We start from the raw sequence: 21171 nt of genomic DNA on the forward strand, positions 1-21171 counted from the left end.
TGTGTATGTGTAAATACATATATGTATGCACATGCATATACGCTCATACAAATGTATACATACATGTTTTTATATGAAAATACAAATACACACACACACATATATGTATACACACACATATATGTAAATACACACACACATATATGTATACACACACACACATGTATGTATACACATACACATATGTATACACACACACATATATGTATACACACACATATATGTATACACACACATATATGTATACACATACACATATATGTATACACACATATATGTATACACACACATATATGTATACACATACACATATATGTATACACACATATATGTATACACATACACATATATGTATACACACATATATGTATACACATACACATATACGTATACACGCACACATACATGTATACACACACATATATGTATATACACACACACACACACATATATATGTATACACATACACATATTCACAAGTACATCTCCACATAGACATGCATGTCCACACACACACAGCCAAACACCTCCCTTTATTTCCTATATATAGCATAAACATACTAATGGCTGGACATTAATGCCACCATCAAAAATATTTTTAAAAAAAAGAGAAAAAAAAAAACTCCATTCATTCTCACATGTATCATATGTACATTAATGTATAGACATATGGTGCACAAAGGCCAATGTGTGCGTGTGTGTGTGTGTGTGTGTGTGTGTATGTGTATACATGCACACACACACACATCAGCTTGCATATAGATATTCACATACACATACATATATAGAATGCATGCACATTAACACATGCCTACACAGACCATGCTTGCTAATTCAATGACCCTTTCACTACTCTTTTTTAAAAAAAAAAAGTCAGATAACATTCAGTTGGTATCAAAATAAAAGGCCGGTTGAGATTTTCTAGAATAGTTATATTGCTCAGGAGGGGAACAGTAAGCAGGATCGTGGGGAGATGGGGGGGTGACTTTAAAGCAGATAACTGTTGATAGTATATACACATCATACACATGGCCACCCACACAATACCATCATAGTCATATAACAGTATATATAGCAAAGATCACCCATAGATTTGTAGGAAACTATTGACTGAATTAGTAGAAGCTAGCTCTCTCTCTGTCTGTCTTTCTCTCTTTCACACATACACACACACTCACATATATACAATACAGCTATTAATCACACACATACACAAACACACATGCGCACACACACACACACACACACACACACACACACACACGCACACACATATTTAGTATGTGGCTGACAGATTCCCAACAGACAGAAAGATAAGATAAAAACCTATTATCACAGAATTTATCAGACAATTTATCAGCCGTTTAAAACAAAATAAAATAAAAATTCAAATAAAAAATACTGAGAGAAAGGGTAAGGGGTTATAAGAAAGAACACAACACAAACACATACATATGAACATACGCTTCTGTGTATGTATATATATATATAAATATATATGTGTGTGTGTGTGTGTGTGTGTATATGTACAAATACATACACATTTCACTATCATGAGCACCATCACTAACATCATATTAAGCTTCACAATCCCTTTCTCTTAAATACACCTAAGGGGCAGTCACAGGCAGAGTGTGAAGAAATAAAAATAAGTATAGGAATAGTTTGTGTGCATATGTGTGTGTGTGTGCATGAGAGAGAGAGAAAGAGAGAAAGTGAGAGAGAATGGCTATTCATATAGAAGGCAGTGGGTATCAGAATAAATATTTGGAAAAAAACATACTTGTTGGTTTTGCGTTGTATTCAGTGTTACTAATTGTCTTTAATGAAACAGTGGCTGATGAAGTAAATAGTTGGTGAAATTACAAGATGTTCAGCAAAGCAACTTGTGGTAAATTTTTTCATATTTAGAGTAAGTTTTTAAAATCTGTTTTGAGGTCCACTCTTTCTATTGCTGAATTCAAATAGGTATAAAGTCATAGTACTAGCTGCAGGCTGAGTTGTTGGGTACTCTCAGTTATTAAATATCTTGCACTGAATTAAAATTCTTTGGTCTGGATTCATCTCTCTCTCTCTCTCTCTCACACACACACACACACACACACACACACACGCATATATACAAACACATATATTCACTGAACCATACTGTCTGTTACTCAGGATAGCATTAATCCTGTCTAATCTACCAATCTCTCTGACACTAATTTTCCTAATCACTCTACGATGCCACCCATGTAGCACAGGATGATACTGGATTTATCCATATTCAGTTTATCCTGCCACCATCTTTATCACTTAACTTATCTTGCCCACAATGTGGCACCTCTCTCACTCTCTCCCTGCTCTCTCTCTCTCTCTCTTCTCTCTCTCTCTCTCTATATATATATATATATATATAATATATATATATATATATATACATATATATATATATATATACATATATATACATATATATATATATATATATATATATAAGATATTGCATTTTAAATATTTGTATATGACACATTCCTCCAATGGTCAATCTTATCATTAACCGCCTCAGTCACTATTCATTATTTCTCTTTCTTCCAACTTCTTACTTGCAACACAGTGCTTCTATCAACATACTCTCACACTCAGCATTTACCCATTCTGGTTTTTCTATCATCAACGTCTCTACAATTTCCTGTGCTGATAAGTATAGTAGTCGAGGACTCTTACAATATAGAAGGTGAACTCATTAGTGTTAGATCCATGATAAAATGCCACCAATAGCATTTTGTAAACTAGTTGGTAAAATAGTTTAGTCAGTACAGGGTTGAGAGGCTCCTTGACAACCTCTCTACCTATATTGTGATGATAAAATACACCAATGACACTCTGAGTGTAATTGGTCATATGAAGGGTATCCAGCCAAGGAAATCAAGCCTTAAATGAAATATACAAGTGACACATGGTCCTTGTATCCATAATGCAAAGCAGTAAACTCCAAGAGAACTGACTTGGACAAAGAAAATTTGTCCAATACATGGCAGTATAGACTAGCAGACACCTGATGATGATGATGGTGATGATGATGACAGCAATATAATGATGACACTGTCAAAGATAATTATACATACCAGCAAACATTGCAGTTGTTACCAAAACCTGACACTCTGTGAATGAATAACTAGAAACAAATTGTATGGTTCAGTGAAATTATTGTTTCTAATGTAGACACAAGGCCAGCAATTTTAAGGAGAGAGGATTAGTTGATACTATCTACTCCAATATTTGACTGGCATTATATTTTATGTAATTTGGAGGGATGAAAGAATAAGTTGATAGACAGGATTTGAACTCAGAATGTAAAGAGCTGGAACGGATACCACATGGTATTTTTATCTATGTCCCAATGATTCTGCCAGCTCACCACCTCAATGGTTCAGTGAAATAATGAAGATTAGTTTACATCCTCTATATGTTATCTCTAACAATATAATGACATTATGTGAATGCTTGTAATGATGTTAAGAGGGGGGAGAAGAGGGGAAGTCTGCCCAGTTGGTATGGGTCCTTCAAGTTCAGAAATTGTTTCTTTAAATTCAGAATGGAAAATTTATGTAACGAACATTGCTACCACTACCACCTTAGCCATCTCTATCTCTCTCTCTCTCACATGCACACACACACACACACACACACACACACGCATGCACACACACACCACATGCACACACATGTACACACACACGCACACACACACACATGCATTAGGAGCCAATAAGGAAGCCTCTACATGGATGCCAAAACCAGCTAGATATAGCAGCCAAAAGACAGAACACATTGGATGATGTACTCCTATGTACACCATACCTGAATAAAAATGTGACTGGGATTCTCACAGCTGAAACACCTTCAAATACAGATATGCCCTAAGGCTACACAACAACATCAGCATCAACCGATACAACAATAACAGTTTTCTTATCATTCAATGTTCTGTTTATTTATCCAGAATCCTCTCAGAAAAATAGAGAAGAAAATATATTAGTTATTTTTGTTTTATTTTTTACCAAGTGTATTTGCTGATTTCTCCCTTTCTTTGCTCCCTTTCTTGTAACATCCATAACACACATACATACACAGGGGTACAATGTTTATACTAATTATATATACTTACAACTGTATAATTATTGTTGGGGGGGGGAAACAAAAAGGAAAAAGCAATAATTATGGGCCCATGTAGGAGGTGTGATGGCTGACAGTATATGACACACACACATACTCTCACACATACATAGACATGTATGTGTGTGTGTGTGTATTCATATATATATATATATATATATATATATATATACACACATGCATATCCACACCTACACACTCTTACATTCCAACATAAAAGCATTTGTATAAAGGCATTTAAAACCACATAAGCTCATACGTACACAGACAAAAATAGATAATTAACCTGGAAGACAAGAAAATGTTTCCATTAGCTTTCTGGTCAACCACCTACTGGTGGGTTATTTTGCTTAAACTGAGAGGCTGGACATCAACAAAACAGTTGTGGATCAGTAGTTGATAAAGGCCACTGCACATTCTAAATAGACAGCCAATTAACCACAGGATTTCCTTCACACCCTGCTCCTTTTTTTTTTTACACTAAAATACTCCCAAAGAACACTGTATTTGTTAGATTTGTTTTCTTTAATGTTTGTAATTTTCTTGTTTGTTGCTGCATTTTCTTTTGAAGTGGGAGGAGATCTTGAACTTGTTCACTTTGTCAGCATCAATGATGGAGCAGCTGGTTAGTTTACTATTCAATTGGTTTATGTTTTAGTATAAAGACCAAAAGCAGAATGGTGGGAAAGTTACTGTACATGTTACATGTCATGGACTGTCAGAGGTGGGAGAAGGCCAGGTGCATATGAAACCTGTCCAAAGAGGATTGTGGAAAGTGAGAAGTTGGATATGGTATCAGACACTGAAAGGTCACGAGATTTTTGTCTAGTCCACAAGATTGAACATTATTCTTAGTCATGATACTTATCTCAAGATGTTTCAGAACAGAGTGTTAGCTGAGTATTGAGTGATAATAAGAAAAAGAGATGACACAAGAAAAAACAATGGTTATATTATGGACTTCATTAGCAGTGGATTTGTAACTGAGTATTTGAATAACATCTTATGGCTTCATTAGAGCCTCAAATATGAAGAACAATTTATTTGGGAAAAAAGAATTACAGTTGTGTGATACACAGGGAAGGCATTATCAGTGAGAAAGTCATTGCTGGTGTATATAAAAAAGTGTATGTCGAAAAGAAAATTAGATTTGTTATATATGTGTATATATCTTGATTTGTTTCAGTCATTTGACTATGGCCTGCTGGGGAACTGCCTTGAAGGGTCCAGTCGAACAAATCAACACTAAGACTTACTCTTTCCTCTAAGCATGGTACTTATTCTATCGGTCTGTTTTTGCCACACTGCTTAGTTACAGGGATGTAAATGCACCAACACTGGTTGTGAAGCAGTGATGGGGGACAAACATAAACAGAAAACATGCACACATAGATAAAAAGATAATACATATATATGTAATGAGGTTCTTTCAGTTTTCATCTACCAAATCCACTCACAAGGCTTTGGTTAGCTCGAGGCTATAGTAGAAGACACTTGACCAAGGTACCACAAGGTGGGGCTGAACCCAGGACCTTGTGGTTGGGAAGCAAGCTTCTTATATATATATCCACGCCTGTGCCTATATATAATATATATATATATATATATATATATATCACCGTCCAACCCATGCTAGCATGGAAAACGGACGCTAAACGATGATGAATGATGATGATGATGATGATGATGATGATATATCCTTTGTGTTCTGGTTTTGATTTTATTTGATATATTCCCTCTCACCTCTGCCACTATCTGGCATATACAGGTGCTTACACTTATTAAGTATTCACCATAAATTTACAGTACCTACTTGATATATATATATATATATATATATACACACACACATACACACACACACATACACACACACGCAAAAACACACACATCAATAAAAATGGTAGTATGTATACAGACATTGAGTTTATATGTTTCTGATATTTAAAACAATCAAACATTGTTTAAACAAGTATATTTTAAAATGTTTGGATGACCCGAGATTTTATAAGAGGAGAAAATAAATGATATTGCATAATATACATTAGTTTCTAGCTTGTATTCAGAAAGTCCATGAAGTGAATTTACTAAAATTGCAAGGATAAGTGATAGTGTTGTCAGCACCATATCTCAATTTGACAGTGCTTATAAAAACTGTTTAGAAAATTTAGGTTTGTGACTCAGCAGTTGAACTGAATTGCTCAGTTGCATTGCACTTATTGCTGAGAGAAGAAATCAAAGCGATTTATGCTAAAAAATAAAAATCTTCCCCTAAAGATTTGCAGTCCAAAGATGAAACAAAAGTAATAAAGAAATTTGAAAGGCCAAAGAGAAAGAATAAAAAAACCAAAAAAACAAAACAAAACAAAACAAAAAAAAAATAAAAAAAGATCCTCCCAATATATGCAGCAAAAAAATGCAAATGATCAAAGAAACAATAGCTGGCCATGAACCCTAAGAGAAATAAAGGGTTTATATACTGCCATTATTTAGTGTTGAAACATAAAACCCCAGACATTTGATTTAGTAGCTGCTGTAACAATGACAATAGGAAATCTTTAAAGAACATGACAAAGCTGTTTCTATGTTACCTATCTGGTTAAGTACTGGACATTGACCAATAAATCAGGACTCAATGCCATGTTGGCAGCTATGTTTTGTACTTAGACAACATACAACTGCTGGAATGGAGAGGTGAGATGTGGGGAGGGAAACCAGTAGAAGCAGAATGGCATTCAAATAAAGAAGCAGCCAGAATACTTATCACTACTATGATATGTTCAGGAAAATGGACAACGATTGGAGGTTGATTAAGAAAGTCATTTATATATATAGTAGAAGAATATTAATTTAATAAACAGCAATTGCCAAAAGACCGCTCTTTAAAGAATTATTTATTTACTGTCTCCTTTATCCAGTTATCAACAATGAATCAACAGTGGTATATACATATACAGTTAAAATCAATAAACACACATCCATGCATGCACACACACAAACACACACACACACTGACACAGCTAAATTTACACAGATTTATATATATATATATAATATATATATATATATATATATATATATATATATTATTCACTAATATAATTATATATATATATAATATATATAATTATATATATTATTCACTATAATTATATATATATATATATAATATATATATATATATTATTCAATAATAATATATATAATATATATAGTATGTATGTATGTATGTATCTAAAGTGCAAGGAGTATATATTGATTGACATTTATTAATAGGTATGTACAATGAGTGTTTAGATAGTTTTGCACGCCAAAACTCTGGCTTCAGGTGTAAATGGGAATGAGGTGTTGAAATTGCTTATCCAAGGTGTTTAGTACCTGATTCAGTGTGTGTAAATAGACCAAAAATGGAAGCTCGACAAGCAAATCATTTGGCATTAGTTGAGGATATTTACTTCATAATGAAGAGTACAACAAATAAAGAATAAATAAAGCATACAACAGTTACGGGAGATAAATAAAGTCTCTTGTAGCTGTTTTTGAAGACCTGAGTAAGTGGTTCATGTTAATGTGTAATGAATTCAGATAATCTAAGTATCCCATTATATATGTATAAATATAAATTTAGCAGAAAATTGAGAAATCTTGATCAACAACAATTAACTAATCGATTATTATTTGTTAATACAAAACTTTATATATTAATCTATCTTTCCTTAATATAACCTTCTCACTCTTTAATAATACCAGTTCTTTTAACTATGAATTTAGAATACAGAAGGTATAAGTACCCATTCCTCCACTATTACCCACCCCCAATGAGTCTGTACCTGCCACCTTAGCAATGGCTTTATTTGCAACTAACTTTACTTTCTACACCATTAGCTTACTCTTTTACTTGTTTCAGGCATCTGATTATGACCATGTTGGAGCACCGCCTTTAGTCAAGCAAATTGTCCCCAGGACTTATTCTTTGTAAGCCTAGTACTTATTCTATAGGTCTCTTTTGCCAAACCATTAATCTACGGGGACGTAAACACACCAGCATCGGTTGTCAAGGATGTTGGGGACAAACACATATACACAAACGTATACACACATACACACCACACACACACACATATATATATATATATATATATATATATATATATATATATATACATACATACCATATATACGACGGGCTTTCAGTTTCCATCTACCAAATCCACTCACAAGGCTTTGGTCAGCCCGAGGCTATAGAAGACGCTTTCTCAAGGTGCCACACAGTGGCTGGTAAGCAAGCTACTTACCACACAGCCACTCCTACGTCTCTCATTCTGGACCTAATTTTCAGTCAGCATGAGTCTACTTCCATTTATTAGTGACCCCCATTAGATTTACTTATTTCAGACCACTGCCGCTGTTACCACCACCACCACCACCACCACTACCGTATAACAAAATGTTTTTTTCCAAACTTGTTGCGTATATATTCGCTGCTTTCTTCCAAGTAATCTAATGCTCTTAGCTTAGATTTTCTATGGGGCTGAACAGATTGGTGCAACCTCGAGTATAACCAGCCAAAATTGCAAAGATAATCTGGAACTTGACTGAGGAAAAAAAAACTCCAAATGACGTGTCCTTGTTTTCTTTGTATCGTCTATTTAGATGTTTTGTTGTCACTTTTTTGTATCACCTAGCAGTCTGGATGTTTTGCATTCTTGTCCCATTTTGTATATACACATTATATATATATATATATATATATATATATATAGTAATATATATATATATATATATCTGCCTCAACAAATTTTTATCAGACCCATGCAAGCAGGAAAAGTGGACAGTAAAATGATAATGATATATGTGTATGTGTGTGTGCATGTGTGTTTATATGTTGTACATACATGCATACATACATACATACATACATACATATATATATAGGTGCAGGAGTGGCTGTGTGGTAAGTAGCTTGCTAATCAACCACATGATTCCCGGTTCAGTCCCACTGCGTGGCATCTTGGGCAAGTGTCTTCTGCTATAGCCCCGGGCCGACCAATGCCTTGTGAGTGGATTTGGTAGACGGAAACTGAAAGAAGCCTGTCGTATATATGTATATATATATGCGTGTGTGTGTGTGTGTGTTTGTGTGTCTGTGTTTGACCCTTAGCATTGCTTGACAACCGATGCTGGTGTGTTTACGTCCCCGTCACTTAGCAGTTCGGCAAAAAGAGTCTGATAGAATAAGTACTGGGCTTACAAAGAATAAGTCCCGGGGTCGATTTGCTCGACTAAAGGCGGTGCTCCAGCATGGCCGCAGTCAAATGACTGAAACAAGTAAAAGAAAAAATATATATATATGTAAGTATGTATGTATGTATATGTATATATATTATATATATACATATATATATATATATATATATATATACATATATATATATATATATTATATATATATATATATAAATATAATATATATATAATATATATATATATATATACATATATACATATATATATACATATATATATATATATATATATATATATATATATATATATATATATATACATATATATCAATACTGCATTGTCAGGTATTATACAAAAATATTTTAATTTTAAAAAAATTTTATCAACAATACATGTACACACAAACACACCAATACACATGCATATATACACACATAATCACCCAAACTAATCAGAATAAAGAAAAAAAAACATCAGCAATAGATGGAGAAAAAAAAACATTAATAAATAAAAGAAACTACGAAAAAACAAAAGAAGAAAATGAAAACGAAGAAAGAAGGTGAGGAGGAGGGGAAACATTACACGATGAGATAGAGTGAAAATTAAATAAAATTAAAATGCTTTGAAGTAATTGAATTGAGAGTGGAGTAAAGTGTTAAATATAATTATTGATGTGCAAATCAATATACAAGAGAGGTCTGGGCTTCAACTCTTGCTGGCTCTGAATGTTACAAAGTACAATGTGCAACTAATGATTAAAGATGCAGAAAAATGTGTGTGTTTGCTTTCAGCATTTGTGTGTGTGAGTGTGTGTGTGTGTGTTGAAGCTAACACGTATATACATCTCTTACGAGAAAGGATAAAAATATCTGAATATATATATATATGTACATATATGTGAGTGTGTGTATATGTGAGTGTATATGTATATATATATGTATATGTATATATATATGGATATATATATGTATATATATATATATATGTATATATATATATATATATATATATGTATATATATATGTATATATTATATATGTATGTATATATATATATATTATATATATATATATATATATATATATATATATGTATATATATATGTTAATAAAAACAAAAAAAGAAGTGAAGTAAAGAAGAAAGGAAGGAAGGAAAGAAAGAGAGAAAAGACGAAAAGAATGCAAAGGAAACAATCAAATTTTGTTTTGGAATCTTCTCAGTTTCATGGTCTTAATTTAACAATTTGCTACAATAAAATACGCATTGACTTTTATGTAGAAAACTAATAGAGGAGCGATAAAGCTTTTTTTTTGTTCTGTTTCATTTTCTTTTCTTTTCCTTTCTTTTTTGTTCTCTTCATTTCAACCACAATTTTTTTTTTTTTTTTTTACCAATTTTTGTTTTATTTTAAAATAATCGATTCTATTGGAAAAATATATGCAGAACTTTGTAAAGAGAGAATGAACGATGTTATGGTGACTAGGTAACCATAGTGAAAGATTTAATGATACTTAGATATCTTTGGAGGAGAAGAAGAGAAGAATCTCTCAAGAATTGTTGGATGACTGACCACAATCATGTAAAGGTAAATATTCTTTGTTGTTTTTTTTTTGTTGTTGTTGTTGTTTGGGTAAAACCATAAATATAAGTTTTGAATGTGTGAATAACTAGAGAGAGAGCGCGAGAGAGATGGAGCGGGGGGATACAGAGAGAGAGAAATTGTGTGGTTGGTGGATAACTATTTGGTTGGGGTGGAGAGGAAGCATAGTTGTTCAGTGACCATGGAGAGAGATTTTACATTTGCTGAGTAAGCATAAAGATTGATAAAATATAACAGAAGGAAAAAAAAATCTTATGATGATGAGAAGAGAAGTTTATGATGAAGGGAGAAGATTCTTATGATGAAGAGAGGAGAGTCATACAATAGATGGAGATCTTATGATGAAGAGAGAAGAGTATTTTGGAGAGAGAGGTGACACTTTATTGAAAGAAGAAACTTATGATGACAATGGATAATCTTATGATGAGGAAAGGAATCTTATGATGAAGGAAAAGTATCTTAATGATGATGAGAGGAGAATATTATCAGAGTGATTAGAAGCCATGTCAAGAAACTTTCTTTTTCATGTTTGAATAATCCTTTTAAAAAAAGAATTTTATTTTCTGAGTAACAATGGCAAAGAGATATATCGATGGTTGGTTAAAAAGTAAGAAATTGCTTTGATAGATTGACAGATAGACAGGTAGATAGAGAGGGGGAGAGAGAGATTATTGTTGCTGCTAATCATAGAAATAATATTACTGTTGATGCTAGCAATGTGGATAAAAAACACAGAATATTTGGAAGCCATATCTTAATTTGTTGGTGATAAAGAAACTGAGATATCAACAATGGTAAGAACTAGCACAGATGAGAACAATAAAGAAATGCAACAACCTACTTTCACTACATGAGAAATGTGTGTGTGTGTGTGTGTGTGTGTGCGTGTTCAGATGGCTGTGTTAAATCCTACCTAATACCTATTTTTTTATTACCCACAAGAGGCTAAACACAGAGGGGACAAACAAGGACAGACATAGGTATTAAGTCGATTACATCGACCCCAGTGCATAACTGGTACTTAATTTATCGACCCCGAAAGGATGAAAGGCAAAGTCGACCTCGGCGGAATTTGAACTCACAACGTAACGCAGACGAAATACCGCTTAGCATTTCGCCCGGCGTGCTAATGTTTCTGCCAGCTCGCCTAGTACCAATAGTACAGGTGACTATGACTCCACATAAGGGAATTATCTATGCCTGAATGCTTGGAACTCTCTTATGGTTGTCTACTAACTACTAGACTGTTGGCCAGTAAGTGAGTGAAAGTATTCTAGTACTAACATACATGACTAGTGACCATCTTGTATAACAATTGTATGATTACTGACCACATTTATTGTTGTATTGTACCTGTATGGCTAAACAGTAACCATCTAAAGTTGTACTACACCTGCATGACTAGTGACCACATCTACTCTTGATTTGTACTTGTATAACAGATGACCACATCTAGCGTGGTTTTGCATCTGTATGACTAACAACTATCAAGACTAATCAGAATAAATATGCATGCTGGTCGTTTGGATCATTCCCATATTGGAATGGCAGATCTTATTAAGAATGTCTTCGGATGCCAGTTTGGAAACTGTTTTGCAAGGATATACCTTCCAGATGCACAAATGCAATGTGATCCTAACATTGTCTATAATAGTAAACCTAGGAAACCCTGGTCTAAAGACATTTAGTTTAACTTTGAAAATCACACAGATGTCTTCTAAATGATGATAAATCTCTTCTCTTTCATGATAGTAATCTCCCACTTCTTCCTTAATTTATGAATACGTGCACAAAAGAGAGACAGATAGGGAAGGCCCAAACACACACTCACACACACACACACACACACACATACATACATACACATGTGCACTCGCACAAACACACGTGCAAAATCATTTGTCTTGCCAATTCAATGCCAAATAAATTCTTGAGCCTATTGAATGAAGAAAGCTGACAAGTGGAGATTATGTCGAAGTGGAGACGGAACATGGAAAATGCAAAGTGAAACCTGCCGATAGATAAATCTGTAATCGCTCTCTTGAGCCAATGGATAATCAAAATAAAATCAATACATTCAATGGCAGCAGTATTTCATCAGAGATTTTAGTTAGGAATCGGTGAACATCTTTACTAAGGCTACTAACAGCTAATCTGTTTGACAGGTTGAGCAGTAGTGTTGTTGTTGTTGTTGTTGTTGCTGTTAGTGGTGATGGCAGTGGTGGTGGTGGTAGGAATGACATTGGTGGTGGGTTTGTGTTGATGAAGGAGGAGACCCCACTTCCTTCTTCTATAAAAGAGAAATGGTGGGAACCAAGAGGTGGATATCTGTTTCTGGCACACTGAATGGCTAATCAAAGAGGGTTGGTTCTAAGTAGCCAGGAGAGGAAAGAATATGATAAACAGTAAGTGATGACAGCAAAATGAAGCTGATTCAGAATCCTTTAATGGTACTGAGATTAAGAAAGACCAGGTAGAAGGATTTTGTTTTTCATATTACTTTTATCGGTTTTGTCCATTTTCTTAAAAACCTCCACCGAGGAGAATAAATAAAGCAATAGCGTTTTTAAAGTGGATCCTTGTTTGGTGACAGCTTTCCTTTAGAGTTTTAAATGGGTCCTTAATTCACTAGATATTCCCTCTCCTCTCTCTCTTTCCCTCTTTCTGTCTCTCTCTTTCTCCTTCTCCTCCTGCCTCCTCTCTCTCTCTCTCTGACTCCTTCAAATTACATCTATTTTTCCTTGGTTAATATCTGTTAAAAGATTCTGCAAATTCTGACATTTGTAGGAACTACTGAAGTGCTTTCTTCCTGTATTTTTTATTACTGAATATACTATTCCTTAATGCTAACCTTTCGATTAGGTTGCTCTTAACACCTGATGCATCATTCTAATCTATATATTTATAAGAGCTTTCTAAACCATAACCTGGCATTCACACACATATATACATACACACATAAATAAACATATATATATATATGCATGCATATATATATACGCACACACATATATATGCATATATATATGCACACATATACATATATATATATATATTTATAAATATGTATGTATATATATATATATATATATATATATATATACATATATTTATATGTATACATATATAAATATATATGTATATATAAATATATATATGAATATATAAATATACACACATATATATATATATATATATATATATACACACACATGTATACCCACATACATATGTATACACACATATGTATACACACACATGTATACACACACACATATATATATATATGCATGCATATATATATACGCACACACATATATATATATATATATATTTATAAATATGTATGTATATATATATATATATATATATATATATACATATATTTATATGTATACATATATAAATAATATGTATATATAAATATATATATGAATATATAAATATACACACATATATATATATATATATATATATATATACACACACATGTATACCCACATACATATGTATACACACATATGTATACACACACATGTATACACACACACATATGTACACACATACACACACACACATATATATATTATATATATATACATATATCTTCTGCTGGTTTTAGTCACTGGATTGCAGCCATATTGGAGCACCACCTTCAGGAGCTTTAATCAATTCTATTGACCCTATGCACTTGGTTTGGTATTCATTTTATTGAGCTCTATATACCAGATGGCAAAGTCCACCTCAGTGTAAAGAAATACCAGTCACGTGAAATAAATATCAAAATATATTTTACTTGATTTATTACCAATCCCAAAAGGAGAGAAACAATATGAATTTTGGATTGATTATATCAACAGCAGTACTTGATTTTGTACTTATTTTATTGACCCCAGAAGAATGAAAGGCAAAGCCTTTGTTTTCTAAGTAATTCTATTCACATCTAAAATGCCATATAGTAATATTAAACTGAACCCAGTATCTGACTTATTTTATTATATCACCCATTCAAGGATGAAAGGCAAAGTGGACATGAGTATGAATATAAAATATAGTGAATCATAATTAAATAACACTGGTATTTGATCCAATACTTTAAGAATTCTGCTAATCTACTGCCAAACTTGGCAGAATTTGGATTTAGGGAGTAAATACAATGTAGTATTTACTCTGGTACTTTACTGATCCTGCAATCCACTTTGCTCATTGTTCTGACTTATGATCAACTCTTACTCAGGATGAAAGGTAGACTGTATGATGCATGTGTGCGAACTGCCATGCTACACTGCAGTAAAACATGGGCCATGCATAGGCTTGAAAGAAATGAAGCTAGTATGATCCACTGAATGTGTAATGTCAGTGTGCATACACAACAGAGTGTAAGCACCCTGAGAGAAAAGTTGGGCATAAGAAGCATCAAATGTGGTGTACAAGAGAGATGATTGTGCTGGTATAGTCATGTGCTATGTATGGATAAGGACAGCTGTTTGAAGAAGTGCCACTCCCTAACTGTGGAAGGAACCTATGGAAGAGGTAGACTCAGGAAGACATGGGATGGGGTAGTGAAGTATGACATTTGAACATTGGGCCTCACAGAGGCAATGACAGAAGACTAAGACTTTGGAGATATACTGTGATTGTGAAGACCCAGAGACTAAAGTGAGATCACAGCCATGCATGTCCGGCCCAGTTAAGAGTACCCCTGATGCGTCGGGCGATATGATATGCTTGAGAAGACCTGTTGAGTCAAGTGAAACCAATATCATAGCTGTGGCCAGTGCCCCCTGACTGGCTCCTGTGCTGGTGGCATATGAAAAGCACCACTAGAACATGGTCGATGCCAGGTCCACCTGACTGGCTCCCATGCCGGTGGCATGTAAAAAGCACCATCCAAACGTGGCTGATGCCAGTACCCCTGACTGGCCCCTGTACTAGTGGCACGTAAAAAGCACTATCCAAATGTGATCAATGCCAGGCCTGCCTGACTGGCTCCTGTGCCACTGGCATGTAAAAGGCACCCACAACACCCTCGGAGTGGTTGGCATTAGGAAGGGCATTAAGCTGTACGAACATTGCCAGATCAGATTGGAGCCTGGTGCAACCACTAGCTCTCCAGACCTCAGTTAAAGTATCCAACCCAAGCCAGCATAGAAAACGGACGTTAAATGATGATGATGATGATGGTGATGTAAAGAGGTTGGTGTTAAGGATGACATCCAACTGTAGAAACCACACCAAAACAGACATTTGGAGCTGGGACAGCTCTCTGGTTGGCCAGCTCCTATCAAACGATCCAACCCATGCCAGCATAGAAAACAGATGTTAAATGATGTGCTGAATTATATATATATTACTAGCAGTATCGCCCGGCGTTGCTCGGGTTTGTAAGGGAAATAACTATATAAGCATTTTTAGAGAGTTACTTCCCTTATATAACCCGAGCAAAAATCATTAAAAAGGCAGAAAAATGATGGTAATTTTTTTTTAAATTGTAGACTCATCGTAGACGCACGCTAATACCCAGAAGGGCTCGATATGAATGACGACTATAAGATACCCGCTTTTGATTAAACTGCACTGCAAAATGTGGGAGTAGTTAGGAATCTAAATCGGAGGAGACAGAGTCTCACACACACAACTTCAATTTTATATATAAAGATAAGGCATCATAATAAACTTCCACAAAGCCAAGTCTATGTAACTTTATCTCCTGTGCAACATATCTGAAAGACATACTTGCAAGTATATTTTCAGCAATCACTGGTAAAATTTTAATTTGTCATGCATGTCAGAGGTTGAACTGCATATTTAAACTGAAAACCAATCATCAGTATAATGTAAAGAGAAACAGATACTGTCATATGTGAAAAGCACAATAGAGAGAGGGGGAGAGAGGGGGAAAGAGCAAATAAGAGAAAGAAATAGAAAGAAAACTGATAATGGAGCAATTAATTCATACTTTAAATAAGGCTTATATCTTCAATAATACATGTGATAGAAGACGATAATGTCTAACTGATGTTAACTGGGGGGAAAAGAGGTTACAATTATATAATTATTGCTAGTGAAAACTAAAAGGTTGTAAGCAAAACACTTATATCCATTAATAAATGTTCAATTTTTCCCCTCTGAAATGCAATTGTAATGGAGTAAAATTAAACATGTATTTTTGCTTTTATAACAGTTTCATCAAACGCCACAATCATGATTATCATCATCATCATCATCATCATCATAAAAGAGTTTAGAAAATAAAAAAAAAACCCATAAAAATAAAAATGGGAAAAAGAGAGAGAAGAGTGGTAGTGGTAGTGGTGGTGGTGATAGTGGGGGAAACCGAAAAAGGAACTAAAAACATAACAGTATGTAATAAATTCATAAGATAGAAAATAACGAAAGAAAAAACAAAAAAAAGCCAACAATATCAACAGCAAAGAAAACATCAAAAAAAAAAATCACACATTAAATAAGATACTTAATACATCTATATAATAAAAGGGGACTAATTTGTGGAAACTGGGCAATATAGGAAAACAGTTAAAAAGATTAACACAAAAGAATAAAAAACAATACAACATTCACAACAACAACCAAAACACAAACAAAAATAAAAGTCAGCCGCTAACCAAAGGCAATTCTGTGTAATGATTTGCAATGCTTAATACATAGTTAATCATTAAATTATTGGCCATTTTGATTGGAAGATATTGGAGGAGGGCTTTTAGCGAGGAACATATTGCTTTGTTTAATTAAATTCTTTGCTGGTATAAAATCTGTCACATAATCAAGTGCTATAAATGATATGCTGCCACATTTTCCTCTGGTTAACTTACACTTCATCATATGTATGTATTTCTAGTTCGTTATGCATTCATCTCTTTATCTAATAATCTATAGTTTTCTCTCCACTTCTTCATTGATCACACACATACTTTCTCTCTTTCTCTCAGCGCCTTGTTCTACATTTACCTCGTTTGTTCCTTAACCTTTTCTCTTTTGATATTTTCTCTCTGTCTGTCTATCTGTCTCTCTCTCTCCCTCTCTCTCACTCTCACTTTCTATACCTGTGTGTATGTGTGTGCATTTATGTTTCTCTCTCTCTCTCTCTCTCTCTCTATCTCAGTTCTTTATCCATTTGGCGTTTGTGTGTGTGTATGTGTGTGTGCATGCATTTATGCTTCTGTCTGTCTGTCTCTCAGTTCTCTAGCCATTTGGAGTGTGTGTGTGTGTGTGTGTATGTGTGTGTGTACGTGTGTGTGTACGTGTGTGTGTGTATGTGTGTGTGTATGTGTGTGTGTGTGTGTGTACGCATTTATGTTTCTGTCTGTCTCTCTCTCTCTCAGATCTCTATCCATTTGGTGTGTGCATGTGTGTGTGTGCATGTGTGTGTGCATATGCATGTATGTGTGTGTACGTGTGTGTGTGCATGTGTGTGTGCATATGCATGTATGTGTGTGTGTATGTGCATTTATGCTTCTGTCTGTCTCATTTCTGTATCCATTTGGCATATGTGTGTATGAGTGTGCACATATGTGTATGTATGTGTGCATGCCTCTGTGCACATATGTGTATGTATGTGTATGCACGCTTGTTTCATTCTCCATTCAGCACTGTTTCTATGTCTCTGTCTACCAAACAATCTATCACACTACACTACACACAAACTCACACACACACACACACACACACAAACTGAAAATCATTGCAAATAGTGCATAGCCTGAAAGCGCAGATAGGTCTCCAACAGAGTGTCTTTGGTGCATGCAATTGAAATGAAGATGAGGTAATTCCTGATAACAGAAAGAGCAGATTGCAAAAGTAAGAAGTCAATGTAGTACTGAAATAGCAATAAAGCTTAATGTATATATGTGTGTGTGTGTGTGGTGTGTGTGTGGAGAGAGAGAGAGAGAGAGAGAGAGAGTGGTGGTGATGTCTGTTTATAATGTCTACAAAATAAAGAGGAGGAGAATGAGGAAGAGTAAGGAGAGTGAGAGAAGGAAGAGGGGAAGAGGAAAGAAGCAGAACAGCAAAGAAGTGAATGGTGGTGGTGGTGGTGGTGGTGGTGAGTAAAAGTTAACTAGAAAGAGTGTAGAAGAGATACGGGGTCGTTATGTAACAGTGTGAAGAAGAATATGAAAGGGGAGGAAATGTAATTTACAAGATTGGTCGGAAGAAATACTAGGGAAACCTAAGGTGTGGTGCCATTGGACTACACACTCTCTTTTACTTGTTTCAGTCATTTGACTGTGGCCATGCTGGAGCACCGCCTTTAGTCGAGCAAATCGACCCCGGGACTTATTCTTTGTAAGCCCAGTACTTATTCTATCGGTCTCTTTTGCCGAACCGCTAAGTGACGGGGACATAAACACACCAGCATCGGTTGTCAAGCAATGCTAGGGGGACAAACACAGACACACTGTGGAAGAGAGAGAGAGAGATATCCAGGGAATGTCAAGACCAATAAAAAACAGGTAGGCTTGCAAGCTGGGAGAGGGAGAGGGAGTGTGAGGGAAAGAGGGAGAGAGAGAAAGAGAGAGAGAGTCAGACAGACAGACTAACAGACAGAGAAGGGGAGAACACAAACATATTATATGCCCCCACCAAAGTTCAAATTATTCTTTCCTCCACTGATTAACTGGACTAGAATTATATATGCAAAATGCTTATATTTTGCATAAATGAAGACAAAAATGAGCAAATGAAATCAGCTCAGAGTGGCCAGTGGCACATATTTGGACAAAGGGGTATAGGAGCATATAAGATAAATCTTTAATATAACTTGATTCTTGGTGGTGGTGGTGGTGGTGGTGGTGGTGGTGGTGGTGATGGTGGTAGTAGTGGTGGTGGTGGTGGTGGTGGTTGTGGTGGTGGTGGTGTGGTGGTGGTGGTGGTGGTAGTAGTAGTAGTAGTGGTGGTGGTGGTGGTGATGGTGGCAGAGGTGTTGGTGCTAGTGGTGGTTGTAATGTTGATGGTGTTGGTAGTGGAGGTGGTAGCAGTGTTAGTGTCGGTGGTGGTTGTGGTGGTGGTGGTGGTAGTAGTAGTAGTGGTAGTAGTAGTAGTGGTGGTAGTAGTAGTAGTGGTAGTAGTAGTAGTGGTAGTAGTAGTAGTATAGTAGTAGTAGTAGTAGTAGTGGTGGTAGTAGTAGTAGTAGTTGTAGTAGTATTATTAGTAGTAGTGGTGGTAGTAGTGGTAGTAGTAGTAGTTGTAGTAGTATTATTAGTAGTAGTGGTGGTAGTAGTGGTGGTGGTGGTGGTGGTGGTAGTAGTAGTAGTAGTAGTAGTAGTAGTAGTAGTAGTAGTAGTAGTAGTAGTAGTAGTAGTAGTAGTAGTGGTGGTGGTGGTGGTGGTTGTGGTGGTGGTGGTGGTGGTGGTGGTGGTGGTGGTAGTAGTAGTAGTGGTAGTAGTAGTAGTAGTAGTGATACTGCAGCTACTAGAAAAAGTGTTAATGTTAGTGATGTAAGTGTCCCGTGGTGGAGTAGTGTTAAAATTGTCAGAAATGGTGTTGTTAAGACTAGCGCTACCGATATAACACATGTCAGCACAGTTAGTAAAGCTAGTGGTGATAGATGCTGGGGTGCTAGTGCCAGTAGTGGCAGTAGTAGTTGTAACACTGACTTTTGCAGTGGTGGTTAAGGTAGTGCTGACACTGATGATAGTGGTGTTTCTGATACTGGTGTGGTGTGGTGATAGAGTTATTGATGACATTGATAGTAAGTAGTAGAGGTGTTGGTGTTGATTGGGTTTAGTATAAATACTAATAGCATTAGTGTTGAATATGTTATTGATGAATGGTTATGGTAATCCTGGTGGTGGTGGTGGTGTGAGTGTTTGTGGCAGTGGTTGATATTACAGACATCACTCAATTTCAGCAAGGCCTGGCTTTGTACAGTAGAATCACCAAAGTTTTCCTCTAAACCACATGGTAGGTTATTCTGGTCCAGTTCACCAACAAGCAATTTAACACAATCATGACATGGACATGCAGCTACATATTAACACAAGCTTACACACACACACACACACACACACACACACACACACACATACACACACACACACACGCACATATGTGCACACATACAAACATACACATATACATGTATCTTACGTCTCACCCTCACATCATATATTATGTTTGTGTATGATAGGGTAATGTGCTTATGA

The sequence above is a fragment of the Octopus sinensis genome, linkage group LG13, assembly GCF_006345805.1.
Source record: "Octopus sinensis linkage group LG13, ASM634580v1, whole genome shotgun sequence".
Classification (NCBI taxonomy): Eukaryota; Metazoa; Mollusca; class Cephalopoda; order Octopoda; family Octopodidae; genus Octopus; species Octopus sinensis.